Raw genomic sequence first — 21730 nt, 5'->3', positions numbered from 1 at the left:
CCCAGCCGGGCAGGCCACGGGCCGCCGTCCTCGAGCTCGAGCTCGCCGGCGATCCCCTCTGGTCGCCGTAGTAGCTCCAGCCCCTCCTAGGCCAGGAAGATCCTTCCAGGGCCTCCGCCTCTCTTCGGTGAAGCCATCCCGTCCCCCTGGAGCCCCCGAAGTTGCCTCTGCTCGCCGTCTTCCTCATCTCTGGCGACCACCGCCCTCTCCCTCCGCTTGCAAGGTCGACCGACGCTGTCCGACCGCCCCTAGCTATGCTACGGGTACGGGAAGGTGCGCCTACATCCCCTCTCTCGATCCCTCCCTCTCGTTTCGGCCAAGGAGCCCTCGTCACCAGCGAGAGCTCCGGCGAAGCCTCGACCCCCCTCTGTTCCTTCTCCCCTCCTTCTCACCTGACTAGCAGGGCCTGCTAGTCAGCCACTCTGTACGCGCGCGAAGCGGTACGAGTACTAGCGCCCTGAGGCTTTATGCCTTCGACGTCACCCCCCTAGTATGTTTATCTAAATTCAAATTCAATTCAATTCCAGAGAGTTTCAAACAGCTATAACTCTTTAACCATAAGTCCAAATGAATTGATTCTTTTTGCATTATGTTCTTTGCAAAGAAATCTAGCAGTTCACCAAAAATGAGATTTTTCTGAGCTATCTAAAATTTCTGGTGATTTTCAGAAGAGTTCTTGATATTTTCTTCTTGTCTTTAAAATTATTTTCAGAGGGTGAGGCTTGTCTTGAGGATCACAAGAAGGCTCGTGAACCTCATCAGCACTAAGGTAAGATACAACAACATTTTCATGGTGCCATTTCAATATTGATGATTTTCTTACTTGAATGAAATGATTAATCCATGCATTTAAATAACTATTATGTTATTTATATTCTGTTAAGTGTGTGTTAGTATTATGCTTGATTTTATAGAACCTTGAAACTAGCTTAGTTGGTAAAGAAGCTAAGATCTAATTATGGTAATGATAAAATGATTTGTTATGCATATGAGTAATTGCTTAAAGTTATTTTCTTACATAAATAAAATAGTAAAAAAACATCCTATTAAGTGCTTGTTTAAGCCATTTTACTTAATTTACAGAATGTTTGAACCTAACTTGGTTGGCAAAGAGAATAGGATTTGCTTGTGGTGATAGTAAAATCTTTGCTATGCATATGAGAAATTAATGAAAGTTAATTTCTTGCATGAGAAAATGATAATACTTGCTGCAAAATATATTGTTAAAGTGAGAGTTACCCTGACCAGGAAAGTAATATAAGTTTATGATACTTATGCTTAGTATGAATATGGTTGACATCAGTCATTTTCGTTAACGTGCGATGCATGTGTAGTATTGCATATCATGGCATGCTATGACACCGGTCATCTTCATTTTAAGTTGAACCTGAATATAACTCAACTTGAATATATCGTTGACTGGGTCATAGTGCCGCTGAATCTAGATTTTCCCAGTGCAACCACATTTGCCTTTGTGGGAAGGCCTTGATTCGGTCCATTGACATGCCTCTGTTCGGTGCCTCCAACTAGGGAAGGTTATGGGCATGCTAACCCTTGCCCGGTAAGCAAGCATAACCTTGTGCGCCCGTTGTTGAGATTATGGTACCGGGTCCCCGAGTGGGATCATTTTGGCCACGACGATGGTCGTTGTGTCTTTGGTAGACACGGGGCCACCCAGGACTAGCCCGTTGGGGATTGGGTCGGAGTGGCCGGGAGAGTGTCATGGCAATGGAAGGGTTTTGTCGGAATGCCATTGGTCCACCCGAATGGGAGTGCGAGGCCATGTGTTCCGTGGTGTGGGTACAGTGTGCTACCTCTGCAGAGTGTATAATCTATCGATAGCCGAGTCCACGGTCACGGACACCTCGTAGTAGGTCCCACCATGAGTCAACGTTTAATAAACCTGCACACTAAGTTATGAACTTTGCACTGATGATGATGGCAGAAAGGCCATCGAGATGTTTGAGACCCAATATGGGTCATGGTTGTGATCGCCATAAGGATCACGAGTTACTCTGGTCAAGACCACGATGGTGGTTTGGTTGTGATCGCCGTAAGGATCACGAGTTACTTTGGTCAAGACCATGATGGTGGTTTGGTCGTGATCACCATAAGGATCGCGAGTTACTCTGGTCAAGACCACGATGGAGGTTTGGTTGTGATCGCCGTAATGATCACGAGTTACTCTGGTTAAGACCATGATGGTGGTTTGTTTGTGATTCGAGAACGATCATGGTTGGTAAGTCGGTCCTGAGGGACGTCTATCCCAAGAGCATGAGCACAGCATGTTGGAACATTATTGCATTATTAATTTGTTAAATATCATGATATTGTTTGTCATTATGATTATGCCTGTTGTGAGCTTGCAAGTACATTCAATGTACTGACCTAGCGTGTCATGCCAGATTTCAGGAAAGTCACGTTGGAAAGGAGCGCTGCTTGAGTCTAGATCGTGTCCACATCAGTGTCCCTATGCTATGGAGTTTCCGCTACGACATTGTTCCGCTGCCGCGTAGTTGTATGATCGAGGCCCCTTTATGTCCACTAAATAATGTACATATTGTTCAGCTGCACCGTGCGTGCTGCTCGGCCTCGACATCTGTTGTAATATAAACTCTGATCCGCTAGCATAAATAAAGCGATTGTTTTTCTGTACCAAGATGTTGTGTGTTGCCAGAAGACATGGTCTCTGGGCCGGCAATGCAGGGTAAACCAATCACTCTGAGCCGGGGTGCCACAGGTGCGGTATCGAGAAGGTTCAGTCCGCCAAGAGTGGACTGAATGAAGCATGCAGCAGCCTGTTGAAGGGTTTTGACATAAGAAAGAGAAAAAACCCCATGTAGACAGTAGACCCTGAGACATTGTCTGGTGTTTGTTAAGAAGAACCGGACAGAGGATCAATCTTGTGTTATAGGAGACTAACATAATATGTATGGATGTGCAGACGTCGCTGTTGGCCGCAACCTCGCATGCTGTCGAAGTCTCTGAACTGAGGCAGAGGTTGGAGCGGACCGAGAACAAGCTCGGTGAGGTTAAGGTTCGGCTCTAGGAGAAGCAAGGTGAGTGACGACTTGATGTGTGTTCGGAAAGATAGGCGCTGCATATTAACCACAGTGTCGTGATACGTGCAGGAGCCGCGACCGAGGTCGAGGCCCTAAGGAAGGCTCTGGGCGAGGCCGAGGAGAAGGCTGTCCAGCAGCAAGCCGCTAGTAAGAAGCTCAAGGCCCGGGTCAAAGAAGTCCAGTAGGAGCTCTAGGATGCGGTCAAGAAATGCGAAGCCTTGGAACATGATGCGTCGGTTCAAGGGACCGAACTCGCCAAGGCTCTTCAGAGCGTGGAGGCCGCACAGAATGAGGCCCAGGCCGCCCTCCAGGATATCCCGAAGGCCAAGAAGATCACGTCGGGTAAGGCATTTAAGATGCAAAGCAAGTATGCAGAGAAGCAGTACCTTTTACTAACCCGGGTTCGGAGTTCCCCAGGGGTGTTTGCGGATTTACCACGCAATGTATCAGACGTCGCGGAGTTCTATCGAGCCGAAGGAGGGGGTTCTACGGAGAAGCTATTCTGGTCGCAGTATGCGGCGCTAGAGCATCCCGTGCCCTTCACCGACCAGCTGAAACAGCTGGTGGAGTTGCATAGGGTGGCCGAACTAGCCATTAAGTATTTGATAATGCGGCTATGGCCAGCAGAAGCTATGCCAGACATCTACTTCGGACTCATGAGGCGGATGATGAACGCCTGTCCTCGGCTGGACGTCGTCAAGCGCTCAGCCTACATTGAAGGTGCGCGCATGGCCTTCGCCCGTTGCAAGATGTGGTGGGCGAAGATGGACGCCTTCGAGGTGACTAGAGGGCCACCTGAGGGCAAGGAGCACCGCACACCCAAACGGTACTTTGCGGATGTCCTGGAGGGGTCTCGCCTTGCGGCAGCACATTGTTTGCAGGAGGTTGTATTTGAATAAATGTATTCATGTTGCCTTTGCCTTGTATAAAAACAAAGCCTGTTTTGTGATGTAATTTTGTTATGCTTTAATTGTTTCCTCCTGTGCGGCCGTGTTGTATGTAATTTGAGGGTTGGCCAGTCGTCGGCTTCTACCATCACTTAGGTAGTACGGAAGTGTTCGGGATGGAATCTAAACAATCTTGATCCAATATATGCTCCTTGAAGGAGTTGTTTAGCGCAACGAACAAGGCAATCAGATTATACGGCTTCAACGCCCTCACTTAGCCATAGGAGTTTTATAATAAAGCATGGGTGCAGCCCCTGGTTCAAGCCAGGGTGTTGTCAGCATGTGATTGGGAAATGCCGAACTTGCGCATAATGCGGAAAAAATCTCCAACGATTTGTAACCCTCGGACAGCTGGCCGGCTCTCGCCGTATCATGACAGTTAGTTTTCGGCTTTCTCTACTAAGGTGCTCATTTGGTCAAGGCCAGGGCACAATCGCAGTAGTTCTCCCTTTACTACCCTAGCTGATTTAGCGGAATGTAGGGTGGCAAGCACAAGAGCCGGGCAACCCAACTATTAACTAAAGACATGATTCGGAGCCAATGCATATAATGCTAAATTCGGGGTGCCGAACTTATCTTTAAGCATTATTCGGACTTTGTTGCCGTATCGTGGGGCGATGGGGAGCCCCTGTGAGGGAGTCCTGGATTAGAGGGTGTCTGGATAGCCGGACTATACCTTCGGCCGGACTCCTGGACTATGAAGATACAAGATTGAAGACTTCGTCCCGTGTCCGGAAGGGACTTTCCTTGGCGTGGAAGGCAAGCTTGGCGATACGGATATGTAGATCTCCTACCATTGTAACCGACTCTATGTAACCCTAGCCCTCTTCGGTGTTTATATAAACCGGAGGGTTTTAGTCCGTAGGAACAACAATCATACCATAGGCTAGCTTCTAGGGTTTAGCCTCCTTGATCTCGTGGTAGATCTACTCTTGTACTACCCATATCATCAATATTAATCAAGCAGGAGTAGGGTTTTACCTCCATCGAGAGGGCCCGAACCTGGGTAAAAACATCGTGTCCCTTGTCTCCTGTTACCATCCGCCTAGACGCACAGTTCGGGACCCCCTACCCAAGATCCGCCGGTTTTGACACCGACATTGGTGCTTTCATTGAGAGTTACCCTGTGTCGTCACTTTTAGGCCTGATGGCTCCTCCGATCATCAACAGCGATGCGGTCCAGGGTGAGACCTTTCTCCCCGGACAGATCTTCGTATTCGGCGGCTTTGCACTGCGGGCCAATTTGCTTGGTCATCTAGAGAAGATTGAAAGCTACGCCCCTGGCCGTCAGGTCAGATTTGAAGTTTAAACTACACAACGGATGACTGCGGAGACTTGATCTTCGACATATCTGAGCCGCAGCCGAGCGTGCCGCACTGTCCCAGTGGGCATGATCTAGCTCTGCCGCCGAACAGTGCCCTGGAGGCCGCACCTGTGTCCGCTCCGACCCTTTGCTCGGAGCCGACCACACCAATCAAGGATGGGTGGTTAGACACCGCCTCGGGGGCTGCAATCTCTACGACGATCAAGCCGAACACCAGCCTTGTCCTCTGTGAAGCCCGTGACTCCAATATGCCGGACTCCTCTCCGGACTCCGAGCCCTCCGCGCCCCTACCGATCGAATCCGATTGGGCGCCGACCATGGAGTTCACCGCCGCAGACATCTTTCAGAACTCGCCCTTCGGCGACATTCTGAATTCACTCAGGTCTCTCTCTTTGTCAGGAGAGTCCTGGTCGGGCTATGACCGGCAGGATTGGGATGTGGACGACAAAGAAATTCGATGCCCACCCACCACCCACTTCGTAGCCACTGTCGATAATTTAAACGACGTGCTCGACTTCAACTCCGAAGACATCGACGGTATGGACGATGATGTAGGAGATGAACATGAACCAACACCTATAAGGCACTGGACAGCCACCTCATCTCATGATGTATACATGGTGGACACACCCAAAGGAAGCGACGATGAGGAACACAGGGATGCAACGAGGGATCGTTCACTCGAAAAGCAATCAAAGCGGCGACGTAAGCACTGCTCCAAGACCCGCCTCGATAGAGACAACAGCCATACAGACCCAGCCATAGAGCAGGATGAGCCGGCGGACGACGAACATTCCTTCGAGCAACCGTCCAAACAGGGCAACTTGGATAAACAAACCAAACACCCTGTCCCCGGCGAAAACAACAGTCCGGACGACCTTACGCCGGATAGGCTCATGGAGCAGAAGAAACTCCACAAAAGGCTCGTCGTCACTGCGCGTAGCCTGAAAAAGCAGAAGCGGAAGCTCAAAACTGCGGAAGATGCACTCAGAATCAGATGGAGCAAAGTACGCAACACCGCAGACAAATATGGCGGCAGTCGCCACACAAAAAGCTATCCAAAGTTAAAGCTACTGCCTGAATTTGACGAGGAGGCCTTAGAGCCCCCGCAGTCAAAAAATAGGAAAGCCACCCGGTCGGATAGACGACCGCATGGCCAGCATGGAGCGGCAAGCGGCGCCGCACACAAGCCGGCACGCGATCCACCAAAGGATCCGCATCAAAAATATGGCCTAGCCAGATCTATCTATGGGCCAAGAAAGCAAGCTCTAGTAAGCAATGCAACACAACAAATATCCAAACATGACGGCACACCAAAATACAGGGGTGCCACACACCCCCTATGTTTCACCGATGAGGTGCTGGACCATGAATTTCCAGCGGGATTCAAGCCCGTAAACATAGAGGCGTACAACGGAACAACACACCCTGGGGTTTGGTTCGAGGATTATATACTCCACATACACATGGCCAGAGGAGATGACCTCCACGCCATAAAATACTTGCCCCTCAAGCTTCAAGGGCCAGCCCAGCATTGGCTCAAAAGCCTTCCCGAAAACACCATTAGAAGTTGGGAAGAGCTTGAGGATGCTTTCTGGGCAAATTTTCAAGGGACCTATGTCCGCCCCCCGGATGCAGACAATCTCAGTCACATAACTCAACAGCCCAGAGAGTCAGCCCGGAAATTTTGGAACATATTTCTTACTAAAAAGAATCAGATAGTCGACTGTCCGGACACCGAAGCCCTAGCAGCTTTTAAGCATAACGTTCGAGACGAATGGCTCGCCAGACACCTCGGCCAAGAAAAGCAAAGAACAACGGCCGCATTAACAAGCCTCATGACCCGCTTTTGCGCAGGAGAGGACAGTTGGTTGGCAAGATGTAGCACCAGCGACCCAAGTACATCCGAATTTAGGGATGGAAACAGAAAACCCCGCCACAGCAAGGACCAGTGCCAGAATAAGAGAAACAGCCCAAAGAGCATGGCGGTCAACGCCGGATTCAAAAGCTCGCGGCAGAATCAGAGAAAGCCACCCCTCAAGGATAACAGGGACGAGCTATCCAACTTAAACAAAATCTTGGACAAGATATGTCAAATACACAATACTCCCGGGAAGCCTGCGAACCATACCCACAGAGATTGTTGGGTTTTCAAGCAATCCGGCAAACTCAACGCCGAACACAAGGGGCTCGACACACCAAGTGAGGACGATGACGAACCCCACAAGCAGAGCACCAGGAAACAAAAGGATTTCCCACAAGAAGTCGAAACAGTAAACTTACTTCACGTGACGAATAGAATGGCGCCAACAGAGATAGGCGCCATACGGCCTATCCCAAAGGAGTCTCGCCAATGGTTGTTAAAACCGATCACCTTCGACCATCAGGATTACTCTAGATGTATCCGGAACACAGGCTGGACTGCCTTGGTATTAGATCCAATAATCGGCGGACTCCACTTTACAAATGTCCTGATGGACGGCGGCAGTGGTCTAAACCTGTTATAGCAGGACACAATCCGCAACATGGGGATAGACCCAACAAAAATTTGCCATAGCAAAGCCTCCTTTCAAGGGGTAACGCCAGGCCCGGATGCCTGTTGCATGGGTTCTCTCCGGCTAGAAGTTATGTTCGGCTCCCCCGATAACTTCCGTTGCAAACAACTAACTTTCCACATCGCCCCATTCTCAAGTAGCTATCAAGCACTGCTGGGACGCGAAGCTTTCGCCCGCTTTAACACAATATCGCATTATGCATCTCTTACGCTTAAGATGCCCGGTCCACAAGGCAAAACATTGAGTGTTCCTCCCGTGCGAAAGACAGTGCGGCTGCCTTGACAGCCCCACAATAAAGCGGCTTCACCAGCCAAAGCACCTAAACAGGTCGTCAAGACCATGGGCATGGCTAGACGAGTCCGGCATAAACATACAATTGATAAAGGCTTACTAGCCGTATACCCCTGTACTAGGGGCTCCGCGCATATAAAACAAGAGACAATAAATCTCAATTTTACCCATTTCGATTTATACTTTGTTTATTTAGTATAATTCATGTTCGGCATGATCTTTCTTCAACTAAGTTCCTCTCATTTATAGATGAACACCGTGCTACGCCCCTCCAGGATACGGCACAACGGAGACACAGGCGCAAACGTGCAGTAGGGACCCGTTCCAAGGATTCTTTTCAGATTAAGACCCTGCGTAAACCTTTTTTACTGTCTCTTGTTGGTATAAATCCCCTGGTTTCTTGGTATAACCAAGGAGGAGGCTGGCGTTTTGGCATGTGGCCACGTCAGAGTTTGGCGCGTACCTGGACACTAGGGGCTTATTACTAAGGGCGTTATCCCGCCCGCCCTCATAAAGACCGAATACCTTAGGGAGTGTTTGGCGTCGCGAGTTTGGCCTTATATGCATCAGCTCCGAATCATGTCTTTGGTCAAATGTTGGGTTTGCCCGGCTCCTGTGTTTTGCTACCTTACGTTCCGCTCTATCGGCTAAGGCGGCACCAGGAGAACTACTGCGATTGGGCCCCGGTTCAGCCAGGCGAGCACCTCAGTAGAGAAAGCCGAAAACTGACTGTCATGATATAGCGTGAGACTGGTCAACCACTCGATGACTTACCGGAATCTGTAGGATTCCTCCGCATTAACGAAGGGCCTCTTCCCGGCCAGGCACATACGCGCCCCAAGTTCGGGCGAGCACAGTCGCCACCAAGGGCTATATAAGTAGCCTCACTGTCAAACTCCTATGGCTAAGTGAAAGTGATAAAGCATCATAGTACGATTGCCTAGTTCGCTGCGCTATCACCTCCTTTGTAGGACCAAGACGTTGGATCAAGTGTGAAAATGCGCCTTCTGCGAACACCCCCGCATTATGTGCGTGGGGGCTGAAGCCGACGACTACCATCTTTCAGATTATATATACATATATGTTAAACAGCCGCACATGAGGTATTATAATACTTGCAGGCACAAGTATAAAAAGCTTCTACAATTTATCAAAATATTGTTTTACAATAATATATGCTATTCGAATATAGTATCCTTCGAGCACTGCGTCTCTATTAAACGAGCGCCTTGCAGAACTTCCTGAAAATAGTGCTCGGCAGGTACTCGGCTTCCATCCGAGTCTGGGGATGCAACAACGGTGGCCTCCATTTCCGCCCAGTATGTCTTGACATGGGCAAGAGCCATCCGCGCACCCTCTATGCACGCTGACCTCTTCATCGCATTGATATGCGGCGCCGCACCAAGGAACTGCTGCACCAAGTTGAAATAACTTTTCGGCTCTGGCCTCTCTGGCCACAGATTACTCATGACATACTTCATGGTGAGTCCGGACAACCTATTTAGCTCGGACCATTCGGCCAAACGATCGGCTAATGACAGTGGATGCTCCGGATTGTGGAACTGCGACCAAAAGAGCTTTTCCACTTCGCGATCTTCTTGATCTCAGAAGTGTTTGGCCGCATCTGCGGCACTCGCTGCCAAATCCAGATAGGTGTCCGTCGTACTCCACATCTGGTCTAACAGAGCATGTTTAGGATCAGAGAACTTCCTCCGCAGCATAAAGGGCTTTCCAGCCGCAATCTCTCCGGCCTGACGTAGCTCCTCCCTCATAGCTGTCATCGCAGAGCGAGCATCCTTGGCATCGGCAACGGCCTTCTCCAGGTCCGTCTGTTCCGCCTGATCTTCTTTTTCAAGAAGCTTGCAACGGTCAGCAGCACTCTTCAGCTTCACAGCCATCTCGGCCATTTCCTTCTTGCTTCGGCAGTGAGCAGCCTGTTCGGCTTTCAGCTTTTCAATTTCCTTTCCGGCAGCCACATCACTTTTCCTGGCTTGCTCCTTGGCTCGGGCAAGTTCCGCCCAAAGATTCTCCATGGCAGCAGCACCATCTGCATCAAGCGCACACATTGTAAGATACTGGCATAAAGCTCCTCTTACCAGGTGCCGCCGGAGTAATTACATACCTTGTGCCTCGTCAAGCCGCTTGTTGACAAGCGCGATGTCGGCATCTGCCACATCAAGTTGCCGCTTTAGCTCGGCAAATTCATCAGTCCGGCTGGCCACCCGACACTCCGCCACCTATGTATGAAGACATCATATTAGACCTAGGATTATGATCCTCTGCGCGCCGTCACTTTTGACAACGCACAGAGTCTCAGGGGCTACTATCTACACAGGGTGCATCTTATTTATGCGAAACTGTCCAAAAAGGGTACATTATTTTGCGTACCTCAAAACCTGTCAGTAAACTCCTGACGGCCTTGTGCAATCCACTCTCCACGGATGAAATCCTCTCAATCACCGTACCCATCAATGCACGGTGCTCCTCTGAGATAGATGCTCACTGTCACAGATCCTTCAGCTCCTCCGACCGCACACCAGACGGTGCCGGACTCGTCCGATGGTCCTTTTCGAAGGCCGGATGCGGTAGGCTTTGGGGGGCCATATGACTACCTTCCGGCCCTACCAGATTCGGAGAAACCCTCCGCGAAGGTACCTCAGGGTCGCCTGCCTTGCAAGGCGGTACGGCAGGGGGAGGCGTTCCACTCTCCATCATCTCCGGAAGAAGATCCTCCGAAGACGAGCTCTACTGAGAAGGGCTAAGGTCCGAGCTACAAGGTAAATTTTCGATTAATCTTCTCAGATATAACGCAAGGATTTCTCTCATTTCTTAAACAGAAAAACTCCTCTCTACTTACGGCTCGGTGGAGGGCTGACCCCCTTGAGGGCATAATTCTGCTGAAGTATCCCCCGGCGCAGGACCCTCTGACGAAGATTTCTTCCCCCGCTTTGAGGCCATGGTCTCCGGGTCGTGAGAGGCGGTCCTCTTCTTCCTCTGAGGAGAGGAATTTTCGATTCCTCCCTTCCGGACAACCTCCTTCGAGGAGGCTGTAGCTTCCTTGTCCCCTCCCTCGCTTTCCTCCGAAGGCACAACCTCCAACATCCTGACTAGCACGGGATCCGGCGTGGTCTCGGGGAGGGGGGCCGGACACCTGATTAGCTTTGCTTTCGCTATCCACTCCTGTTTAAAGGACATCTCTTTTAGGGGCAATTTTATGATAAATATACGGATAGCGAGTCCGGGCACAAGGCTACTTACTCGAGTATCCGGGCGATTGCAGCTCAGGCCTGCGTCCTCGGTCAAGTCCGGACACATTGCTTGTGATCCGAAGAAAAATTTGTACATCTCCACGGGCGTTGTGCCCATGAAATGCTGGAGAGCTCGTGGTCCCTTCGGACTGAACTCCCACAGGCGAAGGGGGTGACGTTTGCCGGGCAAGGCTCGGCGGATCAACATGACCTGCGTCACCACGACCAGGCTAATGTCTCTTTCTAAGAGATCTCGAATGCGGCCCTGCAACAAGGGCACGTCCTTGGATGGCCCCCAGTCCAGTCCTTTATTGACCCATGACACTAGCTGTGGTGGGGGACCCGAGCGAAAGGCAGGTGGTGCCACCCACTTGGTGCCCCTAGGAACGGTGATGTAAAACCACTCTTGTTGCCATAAGCTGGACTCCTCTTGAAAAGATCCCTCGGGCCATGGAGCACCAGCATTCTTGCTTATAAAAGCACCTTCGCACTCCGCGTGCCGTCCCTCGATAATCTTCGGCTCTACTTTGAAGGTCTTGAGCCATAGTCCGAAGTGAGGAGTAATACGGAGGTGGGCTTCACACACGACGATGAATGAGGAAATATGGAGGATGGACTCCGGAGCTAAGTCATGAAATTCTAGCCCATAATAAAACATGAGCCCCCTCACAAAAGGATCCGTCGGGAAACCTAGCCCCCGAAGGAAGTGAGACATGAACACCACACTCTCACCAGGCTTGGGAGTGGGAATGACCTGCCCTTGAACAGGAAGCCTATGCGAGATTTCGCCGGTCAAGAACCTAGCCTCTCTCAACTTCAGCACGTCCTCCTCCGTGACGGAGGAGGGCATCCATCGGCCTGGAAGGTTGGAACCGGACATTGTCGAAGGTCCGAAGCGCCTGAAATATGGAGCCTTGGGTGTTGGAACTCGAGGCGAAGGGCGAACTCGTTTGAGATTGAAAGAAAGGAGTAAGGCCTTGGTCTCTTTATAAGAGGTTGAATACCAAGGGCCCTCCCCGTGACCGTTTGGGACTCGCCTTTGATCGAGACAACATACCAATGGGTACGACTGGGTTACCCACATCCGTATTGATGAGAATCCCATAAAGGAAGGGGACACGATCTCTGCTTTGAAAGGACGTGCCAAGGAAACTACCTCGCAAAACGCACTGAGGTGGGACAGTAAAAACGATTCGAATAAGGGCTTGGACGTGGTGCGATGTCACGCTACAGAATACGTCAGCAGATTAGATTTGTGTAAATATTATTCTCTCTATGGAAATATGTGGAAACTTATTTTGCAGAGCCGGACACTATCCTTGTGTTCGAAAACCTTCTATGAAGTACTTGGAGGAGGAACCCGCCTTGCAATGCCGAAGACAATCTGCGCGCCGGACTTGTCATCATTGAAGCCTGGTTTAGGGGATACTGAGGGAGTCCTGGATTAGGGGGTGTCCGGATAGCCGGACTATACCTTCGGCCGAACTCCTGGACTATGAAGATACAAGATTGAAGACTTCGTCCCGTGTCCGGAAGGGACTTTCCTTGGCGTGGAAGGCAAGCTTGGTGATACGGATATGTAGATCTCCTACCATTGTAACCGACTCTGTGTAACCCTAGCCCTCTCCGGTGTCTATATAAACCGGAGGGTTTTAGTCCGTAGGAACAACAATCATACCATAGGCTAGCTTCTAGGGTTTAGCCTCCTTGATCTCGTGGTAGATCTACTCTTGTACTACCCATATCATCAATATTAATCAAGCAGGAGTAGGGTTTTACCTCCATCGAGAGGGCCCGGACCTGGGTAAAAACATCGTGTCCCTTGTCTCCTGTTACCATCCGCCTAGACGCATAGTTCGGGACCCCCTACCCGAGATCCGCCGGTTTTGACACCGACACCCTGACTAATATGAAACATACCAGAGTGTGCGGTTGCTAATTTAAAAGAAAACAGAGGGGGAATAGAGATAGGATCTAGGGCCCTTGAACTTGGATCATGAACAGTTTCCATTATAGCTGGGTTAATGCGTCCAAGCACATTGGTACAAAATAATGCAATAAGCAACCGGCTATTTGACATGCCATAACCGAAGGCGAGCTGCATGTGGGTCCTAAAAATGGTTAGCCTCTAGGGCTTCCCATGTACGCCTGTGCTCCGTGTCAATCCGGTGTGTTTATCCTTTGACAGGATCATTAATCGGGCCATCGAAGGAGGCCCCCATAGGAGAAACCTGAAACAAGGGAAAAGGAGATAGTAAAGTTATATGTGTGTCCGGGATCAGTCTAGCCGAACCGTAGATCCCGGGCTGGCTTGTGCCTCTGTCGATCTCCATGGAATTTTGAGTGCGTAATTATGTACGCGTGGTACGAATGCCACTACTTCATCGGGACTGGGACGGAGGCCAAATTGTTAATCGAGCTCTTGACGAGCCGCGCTTTCCTGTTGCAGTGTAGTCCGGAACCTCTTAATGATGTCCAGGGGCTCGGCAGCCGTACTATGGTGCTACTTGAGAAGGCCGCTCTGTACCTCTGCTGCTAGGGCGGCAGTGTGCTCCTCTGTTCGAAGGGAGCGTTCAGTATTGCCATTGACTGTTATGAAGCCGCGTGGACTAGGCATCTTGAGCTTGAGATAAGCATAGTGTGGCACCATGTTGAATCTAGCAAACGCGGTTCGTCCGAGAAGTGCGTGGTAGCCGCTGCGGAAGGGGACAATATTGAAGATTAACTCCTCGCTTCGAAAGTTGTCCGGAGAACCGAAGACCACCTCCAGGGTGATTGAGCTTGTGCAGCAGGCCTCAACGCCTGGTATGACTCCTTGAAACGTAGTCATTGTGGGTTTGATTCGTGAGGGATTAATGCCCATCTTCTGCACTGTATCCTGATAGAGTAGGTTGAGGCTGCAACCACTGTCCATTAGGACTCGTGTTAGGTGAAATTTGTCGATGATTGGGTCCAGGACCAGTGCGGCTGAACTGCCATGCCGGATACTAGTTGGGTGATCTCGACGATCGAAGGTGATCGGGAATGACGACCACAGATTGAATTTTGGGGCGACTGGCTCTACCGCGTAGACGTCCCCAAGTGCTCGCTTGCGCTCCCTTTTGGGGATGTGTGTAGTGTATATCATGTTCACCGTTTTGACTTGAGGGGGAAATTTCTTCTGCCCTCCAATGTTCTGCTACCGGGGCTCTTCATCCTTGTCCTCACCTTGTGATCCCTTTTCTTTGTTTTCGGCATTTAACTTGCTAGCCTGTTTGAAAACCCAACAGTCCCTGTTGGTATGGTTCGCTTGTTTGTCCGGGGTGCCGTGTATCTGGCATGGACGGTCGAGTATGCGCTCCAGGCTGGAAGGTCCTTCATTGTTCCTCTTGTGGGGCTTCTTTCGTTGGCCGGACTTGGAGCCACTGAATCCGGCGTTAACTGTGGTGTCATCGGTGTTGTCCCATTGCTGTGACGTTTGTGCCTATTGCACCGGAGCTTGCTAGTGCTGTGTTTGGCCTCGGAGGGGCATGTCTCGCTGGCTATGTTTTTGCTACGAGCCAGCCAGTTGTCCTCACCTGTGCAAAAGCGGGTCATGAATGCCATAGGGGCTGTCATGGACTTCGTCTTTTCTTGGCCGAGGTGGCGTGCTAGCCATTCGTCACGGATGCTGTGTTTAAAGGCCGCTAGGGCTTTGGCATCCGGACAGTCAACGATCTGGTTCTTTTTGGTTAGGAACCTAGTCCAAAATTTTCTGGCTGATTCTCCGGGTTGTTGAACTATGTGGCTTAAGTCATCGGCATCGGGTGGCCGGACATATGTACCTTGGAAGTTCTCAAGGAAGGCCTCTTCCAAGTCCTCCCAGCTGCCGATGGAATTCTCGGGCAGGCTATTCAGCAAGTGTCGAGCTGGCCCTTTGAATTTCAGTGGGAGGTATTTTGATGGCGTGGAGGTAGTCTCCACGGGCCATGTGAATATGGAGAATGAAGTCCTCAATCCATACTATGGGATCGGTTGTTCCGTCGCATGATTCAATATTGACGGGCTTGAACCCCTCGGGGCATTCGTGATCCAGCACCTCATCTATTAAGCACAGAGGGTGTGCAGCGCCTCTATATCGGGCACATCATGGTGCACCTCCGATGGAGTCCGTCTGCGGTTATCGGCCCGGGTGTGACTAGGTTTGTCACGAACGAATAGGTAGCCGTCATCCCGAGTCGGGAAGCGTCCTCGCGATCCGTAGATTGATTTGGTGTGTCCTGCTCTACTGTCCAGCTCCTGCCGAAGGTCGTATGTATAGTCTTAAGCTGGTCTGTCCCTATTTTTGTGAGGTGGTGGGGCGGGCTGTTGTTCGGCCTGAGTAGCCATTTTAACCCGACCGCAGGGTGGTCGGTCCGCGGCACTATCCTGACCACGTGGTGGTCGGCCCGCATTCCATGAGGGAGGTATGGGATCTGGTGCCTCCTCATCGAACTGAGGTAGCAGTCTGTGCTTTGGGTAACTCTTGACTGGGCACTCGAGGCCGTATTCTTCGGCTGCCAGGACATCAGCCCACCTGTCAATGAGCAGGTCTTGATCATCTTGGTGCTGCTGCTTCTTCTTCTTCAGGCTTCTTGCAGTGGCTATTGGCTGGCGCTTGAAGCGCTCCTTCTCGAGGGGTGCCTTAGGCATGATGAAGTCCTCATTGCCGAGGCTCAAATCATCCTCGGAGACTGGACGATAACTATCATCATCTGGATTATTGGGCGCGTCCTGTTTATCAAGGTTATCTTGCCCGTTGTCTTGTTCCTCCTGTTCGGATGCAGCCCCGACAGTGTCTTCATTGTTTTCAGCATCGCCCGGAGTACTATTTCTCTGGTGCCAGTGTTGTCATCTTTTGAGCGACGAGGTTTAGAGCGGCATTTAGGGCGCCGGCGCTTGGACTGGGTCTCAGAAGGTTTATTCACAACTGGATCTCCTTTGTCATCATCGCTAGCATTTTTAGGTGTGTCGACCATGTACACATCATACGAAGAATTGGTCGTCCAACGTCTAGTAAATGGTGGGCCTTGGCCTTGCTCCTGGTCGGCATCGTCGTCCATAGCGTCGTTGTCTTTGGAGCCATAATCAAGCACGTCGGTTAAGTCATCAACAGTGGCTATAAAGTGGGTGGCGGGTGGGAAGCAAAATTTCCCATCATGAGCCTCTGGCTCGAACCGAACATAGTTCGGCTGTGAGTCCTTCTCCAAGGACAAGTTCTTTAAAGAGTTAGCACATCACCCAAAGGTGAGTGTTGGAAGATGTCTGCGGCGCTAAACTCGAAAATCGATAACCGATCCAGCTCAGTGTCCGCAGGCGTACCCGGTCCGGAACTTGTAGCCAGAGACAAATCCGGAGTTCCATTGACGCAGATATTGCGGGGTGCCGAGTCCGTGTGCGGCTCCAACATCGCGGACTCTGTGGCCTCGGATGGCACGATCTGCTCCGGTTCTAAGGCCGTTGCAGCAACATGGACCATCTCCTGGATGTGATCTGATGACTGATTTAAGTCATGTTCATCGGTGCGAGGGGGAGAGATCACTGTGGTCTCAAATCCATTGAAGATCAAGTCTCCATGGATATCTGTGACATAGTTCAAGCTTCCAAATCTGACCTGGTGGCCAGGGGCATAGCTACCAATCTACTCCAAATGGCCAAGCTAGTTGGCCTGCAGTACGAAGCCGCCAAACATGAAAATCTGTCTGGGGAGGAAGGTTTCACCTTGGACAGCGTCAGCATAGACGATTGGAGGGGCCACCGAACCTTTCGTTGATAGCACAGTGGAACTCTCAATGAAAGCACCAATGTCGGTGCCAAAACCGGCGGATCTTGGGTAGGGGGTCCCGAACTATGCGTCTAGGATCGATGGTAATAGGAGACAGGGGACACGATGTTTACCCAGGTTCGGGCCCACTCTATGGAGGTAATACCCTACATCCTCCTTGATTGATCTTGATGAATATGAGTGTTACAAGAGTTGATCTACTACAAGATCGTAATGGCTAAACCCTAGAATCCTAGCCTGTATGACTATGGTAATGAGTATATCCTTTCCAGACTAACCCCTCCGGTTTATATAGACACCGGGGGGATCTAGGGTTTACATAGAGTCGGTTACATAAGAAGGAATCCTCATAGTCGGTCGCCAAGCTTGCCTTCCACGCCAAGAAGAGTCCAATCCGGACACGGATACAGTCTTTGGCCTTCATGTCTTCACAGCCCACCAGTCTGGCCCATGGATAACAGGCCGGACGCCCAAGGACCCCTTAGTCCAGGACTCCCTCAAGGGGTGCGCTGGGTGCATGTGGGAGTGTCGGATTGCAAAACCGACAACGGGGAAAAGGCTCGGGTGCATGAGATGAACACGTATGCAAATGAGATGCACATGATGAGATGATATGAAGTGCATGACATGAACAAAATGCAAAACAAAGACAAAAACCCAAACACGAAGGGAATCTCACAACATAAAGCCGAAAATGGCAAGAGTCAGCGTTACAAATATGGCAAGTTACATCCCGGGTGTTACAATTGGTGCCTCTCCGATGATGTGTGAGTAGTTCTTTGTAGACCTTCGGGTCCGTAGCTAGTAGCTAGATGGCTTTCTCTCTCTCTCTCTCTCGCTGAATTCTCAATACAATGGTCTCTTGGAGATCCATATGATGTAACTCTTTTTGCGGTGTGTTTGTTGGGATCTGATGAACTTCGAGTTCATGATCAGTTATATCTTTTTATATCCATGAAAGTTATTTGAGTTTCTTTGATCTCTTATATGCATGATCTCTTATAGCCTCGTATTTCTTCTCCGATATTTGGGTTTTGTTTGGCCAAATTGATCTATTTATCTTGCAATGGGAAGAGGTGCCCGGTAGTGGGTTCGATCTTACGGTGCTTGATCCCAGTGATAGAAAAGGAACCGACACATATGTAGCGTTGTTGCTAAGGATAAAAAGATGAGAACTATATCTACCGCCATATAGATAAACAGATCTTGTCTACATCATGTCATCGTTCTTATTGCATTACTCCGTTTTTTCATGAACTTAATACACTAGATGCATGCTGGATAGCGGTCGATGTGTGGAGTAATAGTAGTAGATGCAGGCAGGAGTCGGTCTACTAATCTTGGACATGATACCTATCTAATGATCATTACCTGGATATCGTGATGAGTATTTGAAGTTCTATCAATTTCCCAACAGTAATTTGTTTACCCACCATTTGTTATCTTTCTCGAGAGAAGCCACTAGTGATACCTATGGCCCCCGGGTCTTCTTTCTCATATATTTGCTTTGTGATCTATTTTATTTGCTCTTTTTATTCAGATCTATTAAACCAAAAATACTTTGCTGAACTTTATTTTATTTGCAATCTATTTATTCCATATGTTACAATTTTATCCCGTCATCACGCAATTTCTGGCGCCTTACCCCAAAAGGGATTGACAACCCCTTTAACACGCCGAGTTGCAAGGTGTTGTTATTCGTGTGCAGGGGCTGTTACATTGTGTTGCTTGGTTCTCCTGCTGGTTCGATAACCTTGGTTTCATTTACTAGGGAAATACCTACTGCCGCTGTGCGGCATCATCCCTTCCTCTTTGGGGAAATACCGACGTAGCTTCAAGCGACATGAGATCCACAAGGAACGTGGTCAATTTAAATAGTCAACATGGTGCCACGCAGACTATATGGCCGGTCAACAAAGTGCAAGCCGATGCTGAACAGTGAGCAAGTGACCATATAATCACCGCAAAATGTATATAGTGACCGTAATGAGCATATTCTGAAGTTCGGTGACTCTATTACGCTTCTCTCTGTAGGCCCTCCAAAACTACATCTCTACACGTTCTCGCATGTTAGATCTAACAACTATGCAATACAACACTACTACTACATTCTAACACAATAAATCATATGTGTTTTTATTTTTACTAGATATCATATTGTTACTTAATTACTCAGATTGCATACATTAAAACTGCCTTTGAAATGTATGCCCAATATCATCTACCGCGCAGGAAAAATCCCGTCCTTTCCTGTTTAATCGGGTTTGTATCGATGGATCGTGCAGAATAGCAAAACTATAGTACTAAGAGTGAAGCGCTCGCTTTTATAAATGTTCTAGCCCCTTTTGCCGACATGTGGGACATCAAGCTACCGGGTCCACGTGCCATACCGAAATACAGTGCAGAGCAGCAGGGGTGAAGCACCCCAGTCATGGCGCCGACGTAGTAATGAGCAATGAGGAGTCAAATCACAAAGCTGCACCTTTCCCGCAGTTAAATTGGAGGGACAAAGTAATAATAATGCTAAAAAAGAAGTTGGAGGGATGAACAACCATCATTTCACTCGTTGTTGAATCCGCTTCTCCCTCATCTTCTTCAAGTTAACCATGTGTTGCTTCTGTCATTGTTCTGCCTCATGTGGGATGCAGATCGGCTTGGTAAAGCACTGACACGTGGGACTGCATGTTAGCAAACCGCCAGGCCAACATACTCTAAAAATAAGAAACCTCTCCTGCCATCCGCGCGGCAAAATCACCTCCTTTTTACTAATCTTAGTTCTATAATTTTTTACATCAATATAATTGAGATTTGTATAGATAGAACACAGGAGCAAAACCAAGTGGTACAGTTAAGGGCGTCCACAATGTGTAGCCAAATGTGAAAATAGCTTTTGGCATCGATGGGAACCATTGTGGACGGTGATGTCAAAGCCAAAAAGATGGAACTGAAGCTCCCTGATTGATTGATTGATTGTTTGAAGGAATAGAAACATGAAACATCTCTCCTCTTTCTCCCGTGCTGGGACACATGTATAGTATATAGCACAGAGTCTACTCCCCTATCCCTTCTATCACAAATCACAAAGCGGTGAGGCATCAAATCACAAAGCAGTGAGGCGTCAATTCACAAAGCATGGATGAAGCAACCATCATTTCACTCTTCGCTGACTCCGCTTCTCCATCGTCTTCTTCGAGAAACCACCTCACCGCACTGAGCTGGACGAACGACGCTATTGTGTACTAGTAGTACTAGTATATTTACGCGTCCTTTGGTTCAATGGACTTATTGGATGCAAATAAGGCGGTTGTCTCGGCCTAGAGGCGACACTTGTGAACGACTTACTGTGGTCTCCCTCAATGGTGTTCTCCTTCAAACGCACTTCGCCAAACAACAATGTTCGAGATATCGTCGACGTCACCGCAATGGGGAAGGAAGTCAAAATGTTACTACCTCCATATTTTGTACACAAGGCCAATATGTCAAAATTACAATTTGCAAAAGGACACTAACACTAATCGAGGCAAAATTGATGGGGTTTGCCTCATAGTAGCAACCAAGGACATTAATATACCCTTGCATGCATGCAGAAGTGAGAAGGTTGGTTTGCATGGCGCTGCATTAATCAAGTGATGAGGAGTGAGATGGTTAGCTCTTTGGGCCTTGGAGAAAGAAATACACATTAATTGACACATCAAACGAGGATTTGTATCGATTAATCCCGTGAAGGAAAACCCCGCCTTTCTTTTTTAACACTAGTACTCCTAGTACGTACGTACTTATCCTGTTTGGGTTTAGGCCTTGCATTGCCATACCTCGCCACACATTTTTGCCAAGCTTGCCGAAAGTTTTCAAAATGAAAAGGAGGTACACTTGCACACGGCTGTCGCGGTCGCACCGCACCCTCACACGGTCGCTCCTGCACGCTGCAGTCGCACCGCACCCTCACACAGTCGCTCCTGCATGCCGCAAACCCAACCAAGGGAACACACCCTCACTGACATGTGCTACCACATGTGAACAAATCAAACTCAGCCATCCTACCGCTGACACATAATTTTTGTTCATACAGTATGTTTATCCAACCGCATGTTGGGGATGATCCATACGGCACATGCGGTGCTCTATTGGGGAAGAAGAAGAGGTGATGAAGAAGGGTTAGGAGAGGTAGGATATTCATCCAACCACCGGAAATGGTAGATTGACAAAAATGATGAAAGTTAGGTGACTTGCATAACAATATATGTTTTTACACATCTAAAGATCCCTAAAAACAACAACATAAAGAAAAACTATCATTGCTCATGGAACGAGACGGCCTCGTCGTCTTTGGCTGCCGGCGTGAACCAGCCGTAGCTGCCGACGTGTGTCTCCGCACCGTGGTTGTCCTCGGCCTCCAGCTACTCGTTCACGCGGAGCGTGCGAGCGCACTGCACGGACGAGAGCACCCCCCGGTTCAAGTCGAGGATGTCCGGTTCCGCCCACAGGAGGGCCCCGATTGCAGCGGCATCCGCACGCTCTGCG

Source organism: Triticum urartu, chromosome 1A (genome assembly GCF_056163025.1).
Source record: "Triticum urartu cultivar PI428250 chromosome 1A, HENAU_Tu73, whole genome shotgun sequence".
NCBI classification, from domain to species: Eukaryota; Viridiplantae; Streptophyta; class Magnoliopsida; order Poales; family Poaceae; genus Triticum; species Triticum urartu.
Note: the sequence above shows the minus strand (reverse complement) of the source record.